Source organism: Myotis myotis, unplaced genomic scaffold, assembly GCF_014108235.1.
Source record: "Myotis myotis isolate mMyoMyo1 unplaced genomic scaffold, mMyoMyo1.p scaffold_m19_p_10, whole genome shotgun sequence".
In the NCBI taxonomy this organism is placed as follows: domain Eukaryota; kingdom Metazoa; phylum Chordata; class Mammalia; order Chiroptera; family Vespertilionidae; genus Myotis; species Myotis myotis.
The window spans coordinates 39,852,611-39,869,903 of NW_023416314.1; the positions used below are offsets into that span (position 1 = coordinate 39,852,611).

The 17,293-nt window shown below is 51.2% G+C and overlaps 1 protein-coding gene across 5 annotated transcripts in view; it reads right to left on the minus strand.

Annotated features, from left to right (window-relative positions):
- Positions 1–17,293, minus strand: part of P2RY6 (pyrimidinergic receptor P2Y6) — a 35,240-nt gene that overhangs the window by 7,329 nt on the left and 10,618 nt on the right. The gene's annotated exons all lie outside the window — the stretch shown is intronic.

Sequence of the window (17,293 nt, forward strand, 5' to 3'; positions counted from 1 at the left end):
GCCCCTATTCACTGTGTGATTCTGGCCTTCTTGGTAGAATGTGGTCATAATGGCCACCAGCAGGCGGTGAGGATGAGCTGCCACAGGGAGAAAGAACCCTTTTATTCTGCACAGTATAAGCACTGACCTCACCCCCGAACCCATTTTACAGGCCAGCAGAGTGAGGAACCAAGTCAGGGCCAAAAGTTTAAACCAGACTGAGAACATTCAGGTTTGAATTGCCGGTAAACACTTGGTCCGTCGTGCATGAATTGAACACCTACTGCATTCTCAGGTCTGCTAGGAGGCTGCTTGTGCAGGTTAGAAGCATGGACCTCCTGGCCTGATTTGAGCTGGGCTGGGATCCAGAAGGGCAAGGAGGCCTGGCCTTCAGTCCAGCAGCCAGTTCTCTGCGGAACTCCTGTGGTCACACCCACCAGGGTGTGTCCCAAGAATGGGAGCAGCTCCAAGGGATTCCTGGGGGTGTCAGCCTCAGGGCAGGGCTTGGGACTCAGTTCAGGTGTTAGGGCTCATAGGTACACCTGGGAGGGAGGGACCTGGAAGGGCCCCTGGAGAAGACATGTCTGTTGCTGGGCCTTAAAGGGCCAAGGGGACTTGGACTTGGAAAAGTGAAGAGACATCCCAGGCGGGGGCACTGAGGTGGGGATTGGGCCTACCTTGTGTGGGAAATGAAGGGTAAATATTGCAGCCAGAGCATGGGAGGAGTGAGCAAAGAGGGACCAGAGGGGAGGCCTGAGGGCGCTGGCCCATCATAAAACCCCCAAGCAGAGCCCCAGTGCCACTGCCCAGCCTCAGCCTTCCCCACCTGGCTTCCCAGCCGCTCCGCCCATGTGCAAGTTGTCTCCTCTGCCGGGACACCTTCCCCCTCCAGGTACTATTAGCAGAAACACTGAATGCAGTCTCTCACCCCACAGAAGGGACAACCTTTTTACAATTCCGGCAACAACCACGGGTCAGTTTATGCTGCAGAAGCAATTCAGTTTAGACGTAAGGAAGCGCTGACAAGGGTTGGAGCGCCTTGGGCTGCTTGGATCTTATGGTCTCAGGACACCCTGCAGATGACCTAGCAGCCTCCCTTCTTCCTCTGCCCCTGCCCCAAGGACCTCATATCTGGAAGGGATGAGGAGGCCTGCTGGCCAGGGGCAGGAGCTGGAAGCCTGAGTCACACCTGCCAGCCAGCCAGGAACCAGCCCAGACCAGGCTGGATGTGGGAAGAGGCCTCCCAACCTTGGCTGGCCTGGCTGCTGGGAAATTAGCCCGGAATCCCCCTTGCCCAGCCCCTGGCCTGTGAATCTAGCAGCAAAGGCACAGGATGGCGGGGGCAAGACTCAGCTTCCTTCCCCTGAGGAGTCAGACAAGCCGGGATCCACCACCAATTGCTGTGTGACCTGGCACGGGCTGCCTACCCTCGATGACCCTGCATCTCTGGCTGATGGACAGGGCGAATCACGGTGCCTCTCGGACAGGGTGATCACGTCCTCTATGCTCCAGTCACCAACCCATCCCTGCCCCAGGCAGCATCCAGCCCCCTGAAGTCTACCTCAGGCCAGCCTGAGGCCAGGCTCCCGAGGCCAGTATCTCTCTGGCACCCAGAAGACAGTGGGCAGGGGCCGAGCCACGTCCTTTTGGAGTTTTGGTCTCAGCTGTGGTAGCAGGCTGACCACAAAAGCAGGCAAACCTGGCAGGAGGAGGGCACAGGGAGGGCAGGAAAGCTGATTTCTCTTCTCTTTCCCACTTCCCCTCCTCACCTCTGTTTCAACAAGAATTAAAGCGGGAACCGAAACAACCATTTTGAGTGCAGGGAAGGGGAAGCTGCAGCTTTGGGGAATTTGGGGCCCGAGCTGCTTCCTTTGGTTTCTCTCCAGCCTCTACGGGCTGAGCAAAGAGGGAACTGGCCTCTCCCGCGCCTCTACTATGTGCCAGGCCCAGCTGTCCATCACTGAGCTCACGTCATCCCCACCACAATCTGGACATGGACTGCACCAAGCTCTGTGCAAAATGCTTTTCAAGCCACATCTCATTTCCTCTTCACAATGCCCATCTCCACGCTACGGATGAGGAAGCTGAGGTTGGCAAAGTCAGCAACAGTTCTGCCTTGGAAATGAGATGAGGAGGCCAGACACCGTGATGGCCCTGGTGAGCCCAGGGCTGAGAAGTCACAAGTGGCCTTGGGAGACAGAGATAGAGATAGAGATAGATAGAGATAGAGATAGAGATAGAGATAGAGATAGAGATAGAGATAGGAGGGAGAGAGAGGGAGAGACAGGGCTCAGAAGGCAGCAGTGACAGAAGAGGGAGAGTCTGTGGTGCCTGGTTTAACTAGTCATGCCCTTGGGGCGGCAGCTCCTCCCACCCAGGGCTCTGGGAGATCCCAAGACCCTCCCATAAATCCCTTTTCCCGGGAGCTGGTGTGGGAGGGTCTTTGTTCTTTGCCTGGACCCCCCAGGATGTTCTGTTTTTTCCCTGTGGAGATGTATCACTTGGGTCTCTCTTTAAGAAAGAACCAGCCATTTAGCTGCAAGCAGTGCAGTTGGCCGACAGCCTCCTTTGGTGTCTTCAGGACCCGCCCATCCTCCCAGATAGCCAGGCTCCAGTCGGCTGGGAGGAGGTGGCCCAGGTCCAGCCGCCTGGCCTGCCCTGCTGGCAGTCATCCCTCTTCTCAGTAGTTTCTTCCCACCCAATTCCTAGCCCCCCGCTGATGATTAGGGCCCCACCTCCTGTTGTTCCTTTGCGGGACCCCCTCCTTCCTTGCCTGGAGTCTTGAGGATCTGGGCGTGGTGGGCCTGTGACCCAGGCCTGCCAATGAGGGAAGAGGGGGCTCCTCAGGCCCCACCACTGGCTCAGGGGTGGATGGGAGGCCTTCACTGGGTGACTCCGTCAATTCTGGAGCTTTTGCTGGAACACTGGGAAGGAGGCAGATGTCCCACTGGGTTTGCAAAGCTGGTAGGAAGTGAGCCTGGAGCTGCTGGCACCGGGTGAACTGTGTGCCGGGCACGGTCCCCCGCTCTGCAGACACCGTCCGAGGTAAACCAAGGATGACAGAGTTGAGAGCTAGAGATGCACAGGTTCCTGGGCGCCCTGTCCAGCTGTGCCTGAAGCTTCACCTTCCATGGACCTGTGGGTGGTATCTCAGTCCATTTGACCTGAGGTTCTGTCACGTGAGATCAGGAGTCCTGCCTGTAGACCTGCAACCTCATGCTTCCCTCTCCTCTCCCCGCAGCATATATTCACAGCTTTGGGCCCTGAACCCTAACATTCCTGTAGGGGAGGCTAGAACTGACCATGTACCTGGAGGCCACCAGCAGAGGGGCAGGCGGGGACCGAGGGACTGTGAGGTCAAGCCTAATGCCCCCAACAGCTCCCAGAGTAACCACTGTGTCATCTCCATCGGTCCCGGGCAGGAAACTGGAAAGCTGGAAAGCTGGGTGCCTGTCCTAATTCACCTCCTGCTTGCTGTGTGACCCGGGAGGTCACCCCACCTCTCCGAGCCTCCCTTTCCTGAGCTGCTTCACTGCTACAGTCTTGGCTACTCGGCAGGTGCCAGCCACTGAGCTAACTGCTTTTACTGCAGGATCTCATTTGCTCTTACAGCAACCCTGTGTGGTGAGTTGTATTGTCCCAATTTTATTTTTTATTTTATTTTATTTTTAAAATATATTTTATTGATTTTTTACAGAGAGCAAGGGAGAAGGATACAGAGTAAGAAACATCAATGAGAGAGAAACATTGATCAGCTGCCTCCTGCACACTCCCTACTGGGGATGTGCCCACAGCCAAGGTACATGCCCTTGACCGGAATTGAACCTGGGACCCTTCAGTCCACAGGCCAATGCTCTAATCCACTGAGCCAAACCAGTTAGGGCTATTGTCCCAATTTTATTTTTTTAAAAATATATTTTTATTGATTTCAGAGAGGAAGGGAGAGGGAGAGAGAGATAGGAATATCAATGATGAAAGAGAATCATTGATTGGCTGCCTCCTACATGACCCCCACTGGGGATCAAACCCACAACCTGGGCATGTGCCCTTGGCCAGAATCGAACCTGGGACCCTTCAGTCTGCAGGCTGACGCTCTATCCACTGAGCCAAACCAGCTAGGGCTGTCCCAATTTTAGAGATGAGGAAACAGGCTTAGAGACTTGCTTAGGGTGGCACAGCGAGTCAGTGATGGGCCAGGACTAGGATGCAGGTCTGAATAATGATAAAGCCTGTACCCAGGAAGAGAGTGACAATTCCCTGTGGGAAAACAGAGGCCAGAGAAATTAGGAACTTGCCCAAAGTGTCTAGTAAACCCACCATGCCACCTGCCTCTCAGGAACACAGTGGCCTGAGAAAGGACAAAGAAATGGTGGCCAGGAGATAGGGGAGAAAAGACCAGTCCAAGGATCAGTGTCAGTCACACTCCCTCCATTCTGTAATTCTCTTAGGAATTGGGTACAAGGTCTGCTTTGTCCCTGGGGCCCCAGAGACCAGCATAGGTGCCAGCTCCCAAAAAGCGCAGGGAAATGTTGAAGGAGGGAACCCAGTCTGTACAGATGAGCCATGTGGCTCTGTCCTTGGTGCTGCCTGGATCAATAAGATTGTAAAAATCCTTTGTCTTGGATGATGACAGGGAGGACTTGTTAAGAGGGAAATAAAGCACCCCTGAGCCTTCCTGGGTACCCCAGCCCCTGACCCTCCAGAGGGCAGACCACCAGCTCTGCTTGAGGGTTTCACACACTGGGGCCCCAAAGGTAGGCAGCTTTGTCATGGCTCTTACAGGAAAGGTTTGGGTGTGGAGGAAGCCTGAGAACCGCTCCTCTCCCATGAAAGACAGCCCCCTGCCTTGGCCCTGCTCACCATCGCCAGCACCCAAGCTGACCTGGAAGAAATAGACCAAACTGGACCCCAACGTCCAGATGTCAATGACAGGACTCTAGCTCTGGACCCTCAGGGCCAGAGAGGCCTCAAGAGCATCTGACCCAGAGTTCTCCCCAGCCTCTGAGAGAAGGAGGCCCCCTGAATCCTCTTTGACAGGACTTGTCTGGCCTCTGCTTGCATACTTCCCATGATAGGGAGCTCACGCCTTCCCTCCGAGGCCACCACATTCCACCTTGAGAAAGCTCCATGGGAGGCATGCTTTGTCGCATGAACCCCTGAGATCTGCCCCTCGGCAATGCTTCTCCCCTAGTCTGGCCTGCCTCGGAGCCACCAAGCCTCAGGACACCACAGAGACCGCCCCAAGACTACTCATCAGCGGATCTTCATTCCCACTGGGCAATTCTAGTGCTGATGTCCAGCGAGGGATCCTGGTGGTGGAGCCCATAAACCAGGCATGAGGCCAGGGGGCCATGACCATTTCCCAATCTGAGGACAAAGCCCTTTGCCTCTGTCCTGTCTCATCCCCTGCTTGGGTCCTGTGGGGGTGGGGTGGTGAGAAGGGCAGCATGGTCTCTCACCATTTTTGGAAGAGGAAACTGAGGCTGCCAAAAGCGTAGAGTGTTACCAAGGCCCCAGTCACTCAGTGGTCGTCCAATCAGCTGGACCGCCTTCCACCAAGCCCCAGATCCTCACCCTCAAACATCAGCCACGGGGGACTGGGGCCCCATTTGTAGCCAACTCCATGTGGTGTGGAAGGAGCAGGGTTATATAGGCATCGGAGGGTGACTGGGGCAACTGCCTGGCTCAGAGTGTAGTGTGAGAGGTCAGCAGTGACACGGTGGTTCCTGGGAAGAAGAGTGTGCTGTTGCATGTGGAGAGTGTGTTAAGAACACAGGACCCCCTGCTGAGGCTTCTCAGGGATCTTTGGGAAGACAGAGGAGGCCTCTCTCCCTGCCTGGGATATCAAGGAAGGCTCCCTGGAGGAGGTGATTCTTTGGTGGAGTGTGGACAAGGAAGTGGAGAGTGTTCCTGGCAGGGTGAGCTGCTGGAGATGGGAGGGCATGGGGGTTCTGCAAGTGTTTGTGTTTATAGGTCATCAGAGCCAGGTCCGGATGGGCCTCACATGCCAGGCCACCCATTTGGCATCTGCATTGTGTGTGCCAGCCAAGGAGCCCTTCATGGCTTGTAAAGCAGGGCAGAGGTGTGATCAAATTTTGAGGTTTAGGGATCCCATGTGCTGCTGCATGGAGGACAGATTAGATGTGGTTATAATCCAGGTCAGAGACAGTAGGGTCTGAAGTGGGACCCTCCCCTGGAACAGAGAGGCTCCAGTCTGGGCTGGGGATCGGGCCCAATCAGGGGCCCCGAATGCCAGGTTCATAGCAACCTTTCATCCCTCTTCTACACACCCCTCCACAGCCCTGGCAGCCAGAATGCTAGAAAGACAGATTGGGAGGAGGCATGGCTTCTCAGAGATGCCCTACTCCAGTCCTCAGGTCACGGAGGGTAACCAGGGTCCAGAACAGACAAGAGGATGGCCTATAGCCCTTTAGTGTGCCCCTTGGGGCTCCTGCCTTGGGACCCCATTCCCAAGCCTGTTTCTCCAGTCTGCCCCCTCTCCTGGGGAAGGAAGGGCCTGGCTTTGGTACATGGGGACTTGGAGGAGTCTGGAAGGATGACTTGCTCCTACTGCCAGGCCCATGCAGGCCCTCCCATCTCCGACTAGGGAGGGAGCCCTCAGAGCTTCTGGAGTTCTCCCCTCTCCTTCTCCACACCAGCTTGCAGCTGGGGAAACCAGAGCTCAGAGAGGAGAGGCATTGGGCTCCTGGGATATAAACACAGCGATCTGGCCGAGGGGTGTCAGCTGTAGAAGACAGAATGCTTGGGTCCCAGACCTGGCCCTGCTGCCGGGCAGCTGGGTTCCCGATTCCTGAGGACACCCAGCTGGTGACTGGAGCTCCTACAGCACAGCCTGTCCCTGGCCTGTCCCTTGTGTTCAGCATTGTTCCCAAGGCGTACTCCCCTCCCACATCGGTCCGTGTCTCTACAAGGCATGGCCGAGGAGGACAAACAGGAAGGAACCACGTGCCACCTGCTCCAGGGAACTGTGGGTGTGGGCTGGTCCCTTCTCTGGTGGAGTAGCCTGGGCTCCACCCTGCCCAACAGAGTCCTATGTCCTATCAGCACAGCTCAGCCAGGGTGGGGCTGGTGGGGAGGCCTGGCTCTGGTCCCTGGGGCTGGCAGACTCGACCCAGCCTCCTCAGTGTCTGGCCTTGTGCTTGACTGGGTCCTACCTGTGTGGGGGATGGGCTGGGGGAGAACATGGGACCACACGGGAGATATGTAACTGTTTAACGTGGTCAGTGCCAGGTCCCTGGCATCTTCCAATCTCCCGGGAGAAGCCAGTGGGGCAAGGCCTGCTCATTGCCATTTCCCTGGTGGGAAAAGTGAGGATGAAAAAGGGTTCACAGGGGAGCTCAGGGGAGGCCTGCATGGCGGCCTTACAAACTCAGAGACCTAAAGTAACCACATAGGATGATCTGAAATGAAAACTTTCTAACTAAAAGCAGGTCATGGCGGGCAGTCACGTCCTAGGCCAGGATCGTCCCTGACAAAGGTCAATCTTTACCTAAACTGGCTATTATCTTTTTGCACGGAGGGTAACAGGCCTTTGGAATGTCAGGGTCATTTCCTTATTTTTCCAGACTCCCAAGGGCACCACCACTTCACCAGAACAGAGATCACAAACACCCTCATTGTTATTGTGCTAATTGTTGACTATTAACTATCCTATACCCACCAATGTGTCTAAGCATTTTATATTTTGTAAGATAAAAAATAAAAGTATGTGTTTGATCGTTTTATATGTATCCAATCCCAGAGGTCCCCGGCCCCTTTGCTCTCTCCCGTCTCCTTAATCTATCACCAATGAATTTCATGTAACCCCCTTACATCCTGCCCTTTGATCCTGATGTATAAGATAAACAGTAAAATTGCCATTTTCTGGAGCGTTTTCTCAATCCATTGAGATTTTACTTCCTGGCAACTATTGTCCGTTCGGCTCAAATAAACTCATAAAAAAATCCTTACAGGTTTGGACGTTTCTTACATTGACGAAACTGAGGCCCCATTTCAAATCAGTCACCACGCCCTGCTTGGTCTCCATCCTTACTGTCCCCTTCCGTGAAACTGTCCATGCTCTCATCCTGTTGTCCGTACCTCAGCCTGACTGCAGCCACCTCACGCTCTCCGTCTTCCATCTATCTCCCTGACCAGTCCACTTCCTTTCTGCAGCCAGAGGGGTATTTGCTCAGCAAAAATCTGACCTCATCACTCCGCTGCCCAAGTATTTTATGGCTTCTCTGTGCCTGAGAATCAAGGCAAACCAGCCCTGCTGACCTCTCTGTTCTCAACACCCATCCCCACGTGACCTGCAGGGCTCTGAGCCACTTTCAGTTCCTGGGACCGGCCGTGTTTTCCTTTGCTCCATGGTCAGTGCTGTTTCTGCCCCTAGACTGCCCTCTCCCCACATCTGCAGCTGGCAGGCTCCCGCTGTGGACTCAGCGACAAGGAGACCCAGGCTCTGTCCTCAGGAGCTCACTGTAGACAAGGGGCATGCACCTGAAGGTCCATAATCCTAGGCAGACATCATGCTGCAGAGTCCTCAGGGGGCTCAGGCGAAGAGACGGCTCTGCAGGCACGGAAGGCTCAGCGGAGGAGGCAACCATGAAATGGCCAAGCGTACGTGGGGGCAAAGACATTTCGGGCAGAGGGAACAGCAAGGGCAGAGGCTGCATGAGGCGCCTTGGAGGAAGGTGAACACAGCTGGAGCTGCCAGTGCACCAGTAAATGTGGTTGGAAAAGAGGTCCAAGCAGGATAATGAGACAATTATTGAACCTTACTGTGTGCCGGATGCATATTATACTTAGTCCCCGCGAGAGGACAAAACTGGTTTTATCTCCATTTTACACCAGGCACAGAGGGGTTAGCTGACTTGCCCAAGGTGGCACAGATAGAATGAATGGTTACTGGGCTGTGAACTCAAGCAGTTTAACTCCAGAGTCCATGTTCTTAGCTCCTGCAATACACCAGGGCTAGGAAAACCCACCGCTCTATTGCTCTGCCTGACTGCCTGGGACCCAGCTTGACCGGGGCTCACCCTCCCACTAGCTGTAGGGCTCCTCCTCCCCACAGCTGCAGGGCAGCTCCAGAAATGCTGTCTCCTCCAGGGACCAACTAAAAGGGTTCCCTCTACTTCTTCCAGTGCCCCCAACGGGAAGGTGAGCCACACGGGAAGGTGAGGAAGGTGAGAAATGCCCTTTCAAGGTGAACCTCATGACCCTCTGGAGAGGAAAGTTTGCCTGTCAAGCATTTCTTGCTATGGGGAGTCCCCTCCCCCATTCCCTGGTAACCTTGTTCATTCAAGGGGGGCACCTGACCCAAAGCTGATCAATCAGAGCATCCATCCAGACCCGTGAGCAGTGATTGGTTCGGGGGAAGCCAGTTAGAGTCTGTTCCAGGAGTTTTGGTAGAACCAGATGAAAGGTTCTCTCCCCTTTCCTCCAGGATGATTAGCTGTGAGGGCCCTGGACACCTGGTGCTTCTGGAAAGATCTTGGATGAGAATGTAAGAAGCTAGTAGGAAGTCATTAGAAAGAATGCAAAAGGAGAGTGCTGATGGCATCCTGTCAGTGCTGGCTCCAGCCATGTCTGATGTAGGTCTACTTTGGACCCTTTCTTTACATAATCTAGTACCTTTATTGCCCAAGCTAGTTGCATTGTCATTTGCAATCAAAACAGCCCTGACCAAAATGACACCAAAATCACAGGCAACAACAGAAAAAAAATAGATAAATTAGAATTTATCACAATTAAAAACTTGTGTCCACCAAAAGACACTATCAACAGAATAAAAAGACAACCCACAGAATGGGAGTTGGGGGTTGCATATATCTGATAAGGGGTTAACATTCAGAATATATAAAGAGCTGCTACAATTCAACAACAATAAACAGGACTCAATTCAAATGCTGGCAAACGACCTGAATGGACATTTCTCCAAAGAAAATATCCAAACGGCCAATAAGCACATGGAAAGATGATCAAAGTCACTAATCATTAGGAAAATGCAAATCAAAACCACAATGAGCCCTGGCTGGTGTGCTAAATGGTTAGAGCATTGGACTCAGCACTGAAGGGTTGGGGGTTCGATTCCTGGTCAAGGGCATGTACCTAGGTTGCAGGTTCCATCCCTGGCCCTGGTTGGGGCACATGCGGGAGGCAACCAATCAATGTGTCTCTCTCACATCAATGTTTCTCCCCCACCCCCTCCCACCCCATCTCCCTCACTCCCTCCTTCCCTTTCTTCTATTCTCACTAAAAAATTAAAAAAAAATCAATGATAAAAATATCCTTGGGAAAGGATAGCAACAACAACAAAAACACAATGAGCTACCACTTCACATTCATTAGGATGGCTATTATTTAAAAAACTAGGAAATAGCAAGTATTGGAGAGGATGTGGACAAATTGGAACCCTGTCCACTGCTGGTGGGAATGTAAAATGGTGCAGCTGCTGTGAAAAACAGCTGGAAGTTCCTCAGAAAAAGAAAAACAGAGTTACCATAAGATCCAGCAATTTCACTTCCAGGTGAAAAGAATTCAAAGCAGTGGCTCAAACAGATATTTATACACCAATGTCCACAGCGGCATTATTCACAGTAGCCAAAAGGTAGAAACAACCTAACTATCCACCAACAGAAGAACGGATCAACAAGCTGGTATATCCACCCATAAACAGAATATTACTCAGCCTTAAAAAGCAAGGGAATTCCGGTACATGCTACACCATGGATGAACCTTGAAAACATTATGCAAGTGAAATAAGCCAGATGCAAAAGGACAAATACTGTAGGATTCCACTTGCGTGAGGTACCCAGAAGAGTCAAATTCATGACACAGAGAGAAGAATAGTGGTCACCTGGGGCTGAGGGAGGGAGTGGTTTAATGGGCACAGTGTTTCAGTTTGGGAAGATAAAGTTCTGGAGATGGATAATGGTGATGGTTGCACAACACCGTGAATGTGCTTAATGTCACTGAATTACACATTCGAAAGGACTAAATGGTAAACGTTATGTGTGCCATAAAAATATACATAATTTGTCTTTGCCCCTGGTTCCTGACACAGAGCTCCTAAACCCCTTGGAATTTCCTGAGTGATAGAGCATCTCTTGTTCTAATGAGTTGACTCTTGGCAGGCCCCTAGGGAACTTCAGGATGGTGGCTGGTCGCCAAAGCCTTGATTTGGTCTTGGCACTGTCAGCCCCATCCCCTCATCTCCAGGGATGGAAGAGGGGCTGGAGATTGAGTTCAATCACCAATGGCCAGTGATCTAATCAATCATACCCACGTGATAATGAAGCCTCCTCATCACCCTAACCAACAGGGTTCAGAGAGCTTCTGGGTGGGTGGAGCATGGGAATGCCGGGAGGTGGTGTGGCTGAGAGGGCACGGAAGCTCCGCTCTGCACCCCTTTGCCCATCCCTTGCTCTGTGCATCTCTTCCATTTTACTGTTCCTGAGTTATTATCCTTTATAATAATCCGGTAATAGTAAATAAAGCGCTCTCCTGAGTCCTGTGAGCTGCTTTAGCAAATTATTGAACCGGAGGAGGGGCTGGGGGCAGCTCCCAATATGTAGCTGGTCAGTCAGAAGTATGGGAGGCCCAGAACTTGCAACTGGCGTCTTGACTAGAGAGGGTCTGGTGGGACTGGGCCTTACCTGGAAGGTCTGTGCTAACTCGCAGAGCTGGTGTCAGAACTGGTTGGTGTTAAGGAGGAGAAAACCCTACACGTTTGGTATCCGAAGAGCTGTGAGTAAAAATGTACATTTTACCACCAAAAAATAATGAAAATGTAAAATCTATGTTATACTGTACATATTTTACTATAATAAAAAATCATATAAACAAAAACAGCCCCGACCATTAGATCTGTGTGCCAGGAGACAATTCTCCATGGGTCTCTCAGGTTTCTGCATGGCCTGTGAGCAGAGACAGACTGCCCTTGTTCCAGACCATTTTTTCAAGGATGCTTGCATAGCAAACAGCCTTGGAGGACAGTGATAGTGTCTATCTCTGGAGAAAAAGGCCGGTTTGTTGACTGTCTAGTCCAGTGATGGCGAACCTTCTGAGCTCGGCGTGTCAGCATTTTGAAAAACCCTAACTTAACTCTGGTGCCGTGTCACATATAGAAATTTTTTGATATTTGCAACCATAGTAAAACAAAGACTTACATTTTTGATATTTATTTTATATATTTAAATGCCACTTAACAAAGAAAAATCAACCAAAAAAATTAGTGTCATAGGTTCGCCATCACCGGTCTAGTCTGACAAAGAGGATGTCTTCCTCTGGGGCAAAGGTCAGGCAGGCTTACTGCCCGTTATAAAATACCCGCGCTGCCCAATGTCCAGCTTTCTTTCTTGTAATGCAGCTCACTGCACATGCAGGTATTATTTGGCTTCCTTTGCAGTGCCTTGTGGGACTTGGGGCTTGAGGAACCTGTGCTAATGCTTATATTCTCCCTGTTCCTATCGCTGTGAAAAACAAAGTTCGTTGTCTCTAGCCAGGAGTCAGGTTTTCTGCCAGCACCCCGACACCGTAGCTGGCTAACTTGTTAACGTGCAAGTGTGGTAAACTGCAGACCCCTCACAGTTCTCCACACTGCTTGCATCAGAATCTCAGGTGGGAGATACAGGGAACTTGTGTTGTTAATTCAGTATGATAGGCTTGTGAGAATCCTGCCCTAGAACTAAGCCTTGGAAGAGTTGGTTTCCCTAAGGAACTGGCACTTTTCCTCCTCTTGGAGGCTGCTTCTCCCTTTTATTTTTTAATATGTATTTTTTTAAATATATTTTATTGATTTTTTACAGAGAGGAAGGGAGAGAGATAGAGAGTTAGAAACATCGATGAGAGAGAGAGAAACATCGATCAGCCGCCTCCTGCACATCTCCTACTGGGGATGTGCCCGCAACCCAGGTACATGCCCTTGACCGGGATCGAACCTGGGACCTTTCAGTCCGCAGGCCGATGCTCTATCCACTGAGCCAAATCGGTTTCGGCTGTATTTTTTTTTAATATCAGAGAGAGGAAGGGAGAGGGAGAGAAAATAGAAACATCAATGATGAGAATCATTGATCGGCTGCCTCCTGCATGCCCCCTCCTGGGGACCATGCCTGCAACCTGGGCATGTGCCCTGACTGGGAATCAAACCATGACCTCTGGTTCATAGGATGACACTCAACCACTGAGCCACATGGCCTAGCTGCTTCTCCCTTTTTGCTGTAGCTGCTAGGAAGCTCAAAGTCAAATGCCTGTGCTCTCCTACCTTAGGATCAAAGTTAGTCTTAACCTTCTGAGTACCTTATATATTCATGCTACTGTTTTCTTTTTTTAATTAGGACGTACTTCACCTACAATAAAATTCACCCTTTAAAGAGTACAATTCAGTGAGTTTGAGTATATTTACTAGACTGCAACTATCTAATTTTAGAACATTTTCATCACCACAAAAGAAATCCTATACCCATTAGCAGTTAGTCCTCATTCTTCTCTCCTTCCATCCTGTGGAAACTACGGTACTTACCTACTTTCTGTATTTGTGGATTTACATATTGTGGATTTGTCATTTTATTTCTGGCTTATTTTGCTTAGCCTGATGTCTTCAAGATTCACCTATGTTGTAACATGGATCAGAATTTCATTTTATGGCTGAAGAATATTCCATTGCATGGACAGGCCATATTTTGGTTACCTGCTCATCAACTGGTGCACATCTGGGTTGTTTTCACCTTTTGGCTATTATGAATAACACTGCCATGAACATTTGTGTATAAGCTTTTGCGTGAATGTGTATTTTCAATTTTCTTGGGTATATAGCTAAGAATGGAACTGCTGGGTCATATAATAGCTCTATATTTAACTTTTTGAGGAACTGAGACACTTTTTCAAAGTGGCTGCACTATTTTCCATTCCCGCCAGTAGCGTGTAAGAGTTCCATTTTCTCCATAGCCCCCTCAACCCTTGTTTTCATCTGTCTTCTTCATTATAGCCATCCTCCTCGATGTAAAGTGATATCATATTACAGTCTTGATTTGCATTTCCTTAATAGCTTCCTTTTTTAGATTGTCATTCCCATTTTCCCATTTTATTTTATGTATTTCTGATTTAAGGCCTGACATCTTTTGTGGACAAGTACCCCATGAAGTAGGAGAGGCATGGGTGTCAGGCAGTCCTGGTTTTGAATCCTCCCTCTGCTTCTATTAGCTGTAACCTTGAGCAAGTTATGTAACATGCTGGGTCTCAGTTTCCCTGCTTATTGACCATGGGTTACAGTATTAACATTTCATGATTGTTGGCTCCTATTGTAAAGACTAGGGGCCCGGTGCACAAAATTTGTGCACATTAAAAGGGAATTAATTAGAGGAAACATTTTAATATTGCTATTTTCCCTTTCTCTATAATGGAAGTGTCAGAGATGAAAGAAAATTAGTAAAATGTATATAAAAATCTTCCTCCTGTCAGAGTCTGGGGCATGCCACGGGACCCAGAGTCAAGTTCCCGCCCACCCACGTGCACCTCAAAATCGTGCGAGACCCAGACTCAGCTGGCCCCATCCCCATTGGGTGAGATCCAGACCCGGCCGGCCCCACCCCTGTCAAGCCTCGCTGGACAGGGGGGTGCAGCCTCAGGTCCCCCATTAAGCCCTGCTGGGCGGGGGGTGCAGCCTCAGGTCCCCCTCCCCGGTCCAGGTGCCACACAGGCTCAGGTCCCTGCTGATCACTTCTTACAGCTTGTTACGGGAATCCCGCCTCTGCTGTGGCGCAGCCATCTTGTGATGGCGTGACGGAGGGAGGGCCAATTTGCATATTGCCTCTTCATTATACAGGAGGATACATCTGTGTTAACGTCATGGTGGGGCCTGGCACAAAGTATGTGAACCTCACTGTGAATCTGGGAGTCTGGCTTGGTCTGGAGACATAGGCTGTGAACTGTTTACGTTTTACTGTATTATCTGCTTTATCCTTTTACAACAGAGGCACTTCAGGGCGCCTCAAATATCAGCCTTTCTGTGCCTCTATCTCCCCTTTGTGACATGAAAAATGAGACTCCGCACTGCAATGTCAAGTGTTGGTGAGTCCGCGGGGTTTATTCTAACATCTTACCAATTTTGTCTCTTGCCTCAACCATCAGACTAGCTGCTGCCTAAAGGCATGTCTCCGCCTCGGGTGAAGGGCTCTCCAGGGGAGGAGGGAAAGGAACTAAAATTTCCCAAGAACCTACAAGTAATGTTACGTGCCTTATCTTATTTTATGCACTCTCTGAGCTGGTTAGGTAGGTTCTGTTATCCCATTTTACAGGCTGGGACGCTGAGATTCCAAGAAGTTAAATAACTTGTCTGAGAAGCCAGCCAGCAAATGCTGGCCCTGGGTCGAAGCCTAGCTCTTATTTCAACATGCGATTTCTTTTTTCCTGTGCGAGTGTGCCTCCTCATCCCCAATGGAAAGCACTCAGGGGACGTCAGGCTGACCTGAATAGCCGGTTCCCATTCCACTGGCATGACAGAGAAATGTCACCCTTCACTCTGTGCACAGATCTGCCTTGTAGATGTCGCGAGTCAGCTCTTCCCTGGGGCCACAGAACAACCCCCGCTCCACTCCAGCCCATGAAAACAAGCTCTGCACTGGGAACCAGGATGCTACGCTCTGCCCCGACTCCTCCTGACTTAGCCCACCGAGCCCATCTGTTCTTTAAGCAGAGGACTGGATCGACTAGCCCCTAGGTCCCTAGGCCCATGGTCGGCAAACTGCGGCTTGCGAGCTACATACGGCTCTTTGGCCCCTTGAGTGTGGCTCTTCCACAAAATACCGACTTCTGCACACGGGCCACGAAGTTTCAATCGCACTGTACGTGCGTGCCCGCACGTGGTATTTTGTGGAAGAGCCACACTCAAGGGGCCAAAGAGCCGCATGTGGCTCGCGAGCCGTGGTTTGCCGAGCCGCAGTTTGCCGACCACTGCCCTAGGCCATCTCTATAGACACGTAACTGCATCGTGCACAGGCGTGCCCTCCGATGGGGGCTGTTAATGACAGGGCAGGGGGACCAGGAGGATACTTCACATGCCCTGGCCAGGGCACTTGCCCTTACTACACATGCCAACAATCAGAGGGAGAGTCAGAGCTGGGACAGCAGATCCCTAACCCAGACTGAAATAGAAACTCATTTCAGAGACAAATGGGGAAATGGCCCTAGACAGGAGGGGCTGGGGTGGCGTGTCACCGGGGAGGGCCGTGTAGACACACAGCCTCTGCCACCATGGGCACCTGTCACCAGGCTCTGCCGACTCACCCCTCCTCTAGGGAGGGCAAATGGCCCCCCAGGTCCCACACTGAACAAGATGCTTTCACTTCTTTGAACCCCAGCCTCCTCAATTGCAAAACGGGGATAACAATTATCTTGGCTGCATTTGCTTTCAGGTGAAGCACTTAACACATGTAGGTGCTTAACAAATGACAGCCGCTGTCAATATCACTTAACCTTCTCTTTCAGCTCAATATTGACCAAGTGATTTATTTATTTGTCTTTATCATTCATGTATCCATTCCGCCCACCCGCCAGCACACGCCCACCAGGCAGGCCACAATAGTTTAAGAATAAAGTTTTTGGCGTTTGGTAGGAGTGAAAACCCCAGCACTGGGGGGGGGGGGGGGGGGGTAACTCTGGGAGAGCCATTTCCTCTCCCCGAGACTTCATTTCCTTGCCTGTAAAATGGGAATAATAAGAGCACCTCCAGCGGGTGCTGGGATGTTGACAGAGCCAATGGGACAATGAAGTGAGAGCAGCCAGCGCAGAGCCTTGAAGGGAACAGCGGTGGCAGGTGGGCTGCACAGAGGAGTGGGCAAGGGAGGGAGGGGAGAAGAGTCAGTAGGCTCAGAGACAATTGCTAGGTTTCCGGACCATGGACCGATCCCTTTCTGGTAAACTAAGAAACAGCGAGGAAACACACAAAAAAAAGACTTTTAACAAGTTTAGAGGAGAAAAGCCCAAGCCAAACAGGGAGCCGTGGGCGGTGTGGCGTGACTGCACCCCACCGAGCCAGGGGAACATGCGCACTCACACACATTGCACACACGTGTGCACACACTCACAAGCTGCACATTCTCACTTGTGCATACACACCCAAGGGCTTTCCGCACACATGCAGATGTGCCATCAGAGGCAGAGCACTTTACAGTTTGCAAAGAGCCTTGTCATGAATCATCTCATATGATAACAAGGGGTGGAGAGACTGTCCTTGAATTGGCTGAGGACCTGGTCTAGAGACGGCAAGAGATGTGAATCCCAGAGATCCTAAGAGGCCAGGACTGTCCCATAG